Below are 6000 nucleotides of genomic sequence, written 5' to 3' on the forward strand. Positions count from 1 at the left end.
ACAAATGAAAAAGAACAAAATAAATCAACGTAGAAAGATCTACTGGGCTTAATGAAGGGTATTGGTCTGAGCAGTTGCGTATTGTGTCACAGATGTACTCGATGCTGTTAGATCAAATGTTAGCCTGCAATTTGTTACGCCATGGTTTTCGGGAACATGAAACGGGGGACCCATTCGACGCGTCTCCCTACGACACATGTCTCAAAACACGTGAGAATTTGCACGCCGATTTTACCGTGCACATTCGTTCACACATGGGTCACCAAAATTTTTTTTGAGAAATTACAGCACAAAAAAAAAAATGATGGCATTAAATGGTCAAAATAAAGCAACAGAGGAAGCTAGGACCAACAACAGCAGAGAAAATAAGATTAAAAATGGAAATTAGATCTGGCGTAATTATCACAAGCAAATGCAGAAGCACCCATTATATTCAGGCTTTATTCAATTTTTTTTTTCCACACCACCAATTTGGCAAATCTAAAATATAACCCAGTTATAATGTGAAAGAAAATGAAATATAATATGTCTCCTCTTCAATGACCCTTTTGTGTTCTCTTCCTCTCTTTCTCTCTCTCTCTTTCTCTGCCTCCCTCCCTCCCTCCATATCCTATTTATATTTGAACTCTGAAATGTGTATTTGAGTAATGTTAGTCTTTTTTTGTTGTTGTTGGGTTTCGTTTTTCTGTCATTCCCTTTTCATTTTTCTTTTTATTCATTGTTCATCTCTCTCCAGTCTTTCTATCTGATATCTGATATCTTTCTCTTCATCTCTCTTTTCTTCTCTTCTTCTTATCTTCTTCTGTCTCTCCCTCATTTGCATTCATTCTGCTCGCAAAGCATCTTCGGATGCCATTTCTTTTTCTTCATTTTTTTTTTTCGTAAAGCAAGTTGTGTCTGGACTAGAATGTTTAAAAGAGCACAAAGCAGAAAGAAGGGAATTAAAACGAGGAAGTTGTACTTGTTAGGCACTGACATGGAATGAAAGGGCCAACCTGAAGATATATGAAAAGAAATGAATCACCAAGGAAGAATGAAGGAATGTAGGGCAAGTGCAGCCACAGGGCAGTCAACTGCAATGTTCCCTCTAAAAAAGCAAATATGTGGGACTGAGGGAAAAGACCTAGAGTAATAAGATTTGTGCAACATAACTATTTTCCACCTCTTTTGCAAACAGTATTAAACCATTCAATAAATCTATTGTGCTGCCGATTTTACGCGTTTGGCTGATCGTCACCGGAAGTGCTGACACAGAAAAGAAAAGGGAAAGAAAAATTAACAGAAATGAAACAGAAAATAAAGGACAGAGAAGAAAAACAAAATGTGTAGAAATTAGATTTTGATGTTGCATAAAATATGGCAAGTACTGGGTGAATGTAAAATGTTCATATGCTGCAAATTACAAATTGAGAACACTAAAGCTATCTTGTACTGTATTGTGCAATTTGACAACAATTAGGGGGCATTTAAAGACAGTTTTATTTTGTTCCCCCCCCCCCCAAAAAAAAAAAGAAAGCAACAAGAAAATCCAGCTAGCTCTGAATAGGGTGCTTAAAACTGTAGATTCTGATGCAATCATTGCTTCAATGCACCAATAGAACAGTCTTAAGAACATGCAGAAAGAAGTATGCTGTGTGTTTTTTTTTTTTTGGGGGGGGGGGGTGTACTTTGTAATGCTGATGCTTTTCAGAACTTAAGGGAGACTAATGGGGGGAATCATACGGCAGATAACTTTGAAAGGAAATTAAAACTGCCATTCCAGGTGTAATATCTGTAAGTTCATATTTTTCTGGTTTTAGTTTTGTATTTGATTTTAAGACCCTATGCTCGTAGAGAGAGGGTAATCTATAAACATCAAAGGTAAAAAATACATGCAAACAATGAATAAAGATTTGAGGAATTGCAATGTGCAATTAAACTTGTTTTGCATTAACAAAGACAGAAGATATTCTTTATTATTTGTTGTTGTTGTTGCCGTCCCAGATGCCCAAGCAAATAGGAATGAAAATAAGATCTTCATGTCTTCATGTATCAATGATGACTTAAAAGTCTGTAAATAATTCGTGTGTCGTTCTTGATACTGAAAGTGCTGAATTTATTCCGTGTTTAAAGGTGGTGAGGTGCCATATTTCTTGTTTCGTTCTCTGCCGCTGCAGAGGAAAAATAAAATATTGAAAAAATAGCAAAATTGTGCCAGTGAAAAAACAAAACAAAACAGTAAAATATTCTGAAATCAAGCATATGTTGTTCACCATATGATTTGCCTTTGTCTTCTAAGTAATCATCAAATGGTAAATGTGGAACACAAAGATTGATAAATGGGGAATGGTGAAGGGTACCACACTGTACCATTTTGTTAGTTGTGTAACAACTTGCAATCGCCACTTTCATTGAGAGTAATAGGGTAGGTTTGGATTTGGAGCACAACAGTTACCTGCTGTACACGTGACTTCTTTTTTTATAGCAGGATTGGAATCCAGCTTAACTTTTTGTTAGTAATTGGTCACTGTAGTGAAGGGGATGGGAGGGGATGGGGGGGGGGGGGGGAGAAACTTGGGGACTGTTGGACTTTTCAGTTCAAGAGTCTTGCACGGTACTAAAGCAGATATTTGATGTACACAAGGGGCCAAACGCTTTGCCTTTGCAGCTGGTCACAGGCGTTCAAGCTGCAATCGTAAGTGACGCTGCAAAATCGAAAGTGCCGTAAACCAACTTTCCCAAAACAGCATGCTACGCAGGCGAACCTACTGTCCCCTTGCCCGCAGCATTTCTCGTCAGTTTTTAGAGTAGCTTCATAACCCAGCTTCCCTCTGAATACTGTCTAGACTCGGGCACCAGTCTTTTCTTCAAAGCACCAAGCAATGCAACCTTCCTTTAAATACTGGAAAAAAAAAATTGTGATATGGCTTCTAGAAGTGGAAAACAACAAGCCCAAAATAATACACTTTTAGAATGACTGGAAGACGAAAACTAAAAAAACTTCAGAAAAACAAAATGAGAAACCTCGGGGGCATAATGTTTTCCTCTTTAGGGAATTGCTGCTATTGAGGAAAATATAACATAATATCTTGAACTTTCATATTTAGGGAATTTCTTTCTAAACTTCTAAGTTGTATTATTTTTTTTTTATTTTTAGATATCTTGTTTGTGAAGATCTCAAAATAATAGGGAGTTGTTACCATGAGTCGCATTTTGTTTTCACAATAATGTGGAGGTTACAGCCCTCAAATATCAAATCTACAGAGTGAGTGCTTGAACATCCAATGAACATAAGCAGGAACACCATCAAACTTTATACACACACAAAAAAAGAAAAAATGCCACAAATTTGTTTGCGACTAAATTTCCGCCAGGGTCCTTTCACTCTTGGGTCTGCTTTTTATCTTTATTTTTTTTTTCCTGGGAGTCTAGTTTTTTCTTTTATTTGTTTGTTTTTGTTTGTTTTTTGGTATGTGTAATGTTACAATGCTCATAAATAATATATTTCTTTCTTTCTATTTGTAAAATGGAGAGAAATTAGAAAAAAAAAATCCTTTAAGGCATAGTTATGTATAGGAATTTTTGAGAAATTTGCAGGAATTTATGATTGTGAGAGTAGATGTACCAACTACCAAAAAAAAAAGTAGATGTTTACCATTCTTGTTATTTATGGAAAAAATTGTAATGTTTTCTAAGTTCATGTTGCCTGTATACCCATGATATTGTTGACTTTTTGGGTCATTTGCATAAATCATATTTCATTTCACGATGCTCCTTTGAAGAAACGCCGGCAAGCCCGCGGCTGTTGCTCGTCTGCAGCGACTGTCTTCTACACATTGCTGTGGCACCGCATTTCTTGAGTTATGATTTGACTGTGTTAGATATTCATAAGCTGTGGTTTGTATGAATATTCATGTTTGTTGGTACCGCCCCCTGTTCCCCCTTCTAGCAAGTACGCTCTAGCTGATTGGCTGTTCACTGGAAAAAAAAAATAACACCAAAAAAGAGAAGGGGAAAAAAAGATATGCCACACTTACATTGGTGACTATTCATTCTAGAAGCTTTTATGGAGCACACGGAACTGATGTGACTAGAAGCTTCACATTGTGTGTGAGTTTTTGAGTCAGTAGCTGCCTAAACAAAAAAAGAGAAGAAAAACAACAAAAACAAAACATGAATATATACATAAAACATGAGCACATATGAATATATGAATACTAATCAGCCTGTAGTCTTTGGATGCAGGTTCTGATTTCTTCTTCTGTACAATGCATTTATGTAAACAAAGAGCATTTATTATCGGATTATATAGAATGACCCAAAAAGTTTTAAGGTATTATTGTATTTTTGTACTATGTAGGACGTTCACTCATGTTCATTAAATGGAGGAAAAAAAAGAAAAAAAAAAAGGAAGACTATTGGTGTTATCTCATTTGTCGGGTCTTCTGTGTCATGCATGCCTGTGCTGAAGTGCATTGTGTTGACCTTTGACCTTTGACATCACTGGTTGAGCGAACTCTTCATCTCTGCAACTATGTTTTCATGTTCAGTCATCTACTCTTGATATTAAATGATTGTTTGTTTTTATTGTTTGATGAACTGAACTGCATTGGAACACACAACTTGGGTACGACAGCTTCTAGTTAAAGTGCTTTATAAGAACCTCAGTGTTGATCAACCCTGTAGGAGAAAAACAAACACACACATACACACACCCTCACACACACACGCACACACACACACACACACACACACACACACACACACACACACACACACACACACACACACACATATAGTGTATCTGTAGATGAGAGGACTTGTTGGCCTGTATTAATGAAGGTGGCTTGCATTAAGTCCATGGTTTATGCAAAGAATTTGATCACAAACGAGAGAACAAAATTCATTATTTTGATTGAGGCTTTTGAGCAACATTGTGAATTCTTGCACATGAGAGAGGGAGAGAGAGAGAGAGAGAGAGAGAGAGAGAGAGAGCAAGAGAGAGAGAGAGGGAGAGCAAGAGGGAAATGTGGCGGGGGGGGGGGATGTCGGAGAGCTACACATGTACGTCAATTTCTTTGACTGCGACGTGTGCCATATACTGAGGAGCCCTGGGTAGAAAGGTTATTTTACCATAACTGTATTTTACTGTACCCTCACAGATACATGTCTGTCTGTCTGTATATGCGTGTGTGTGTGTGTGTGTACAATGTATGACTGTGTGTAGGTACAAGTGTTATCTCTCTCTTCTATGCCTCTTATGCACACTCACACAGACACACACAAATATATTCCCATTCTAACACACACACACAGACACACACACAAATATATTCCCATTCTAACACACACACGCACACAGACACACACAAATATATTCCCATTCTAACACACACACACACGCACACAGACACACACAAATATATTCCCATTCTAACACACACACACACGCACACAGACACACACAAATATATTTCCATTCTAACACACACGCACACGCACACAGACACACACACAAATATATTCCCATTCTAACACACACACTCACACAGACACACACACAAATATATTCCCATTCTAACAAACACGCACACGCACAGACACACACACAAATGAAGAGTTTGTTTGCAAAAACCGATAAGTCCATATTTGTCAAATGGAGATATTTGCGATTAAAGGTCAAGAAAAATAAAGAGAATAATAAGAAAATTTTTGCTTCTTTTGACCATAACTTAAAAAATGTACCTTTATGTGTAGTGACCAAAATATCATTCAAAAGGCATTATTTTGTATTTTATGACAGATACCATACTTCAAAATCTTCAAAAATGGACTTATCGGTTTTTGCAAACAAACTCTTCAAATATATTTCCATTCTAACACACACACACACACACACAATATATATACATATTCCCATTCTAACACACACACACACGCACACAGACACACAAATATATTTCCATTCTAACACACACACACACACACATAAAAAAACATGCACACAGAAAATGTTACTCC

Source organism: Diadema antillarum, unplaced genomic scaffold (assembly GCF_040938485.1).
Source record: "Diadema antillarum isolate AM-2024a unplaced genomic scaffold, OU_Dant_1.0 scf00000044, whole genome shotgun sequence".
NCBI classification, from domain to species: Eukaryota; Metazoa; Echinodermata; class Echinoidea; order Diadematoida; family Diadematidae; genus Diadema; species Diadema antillarum.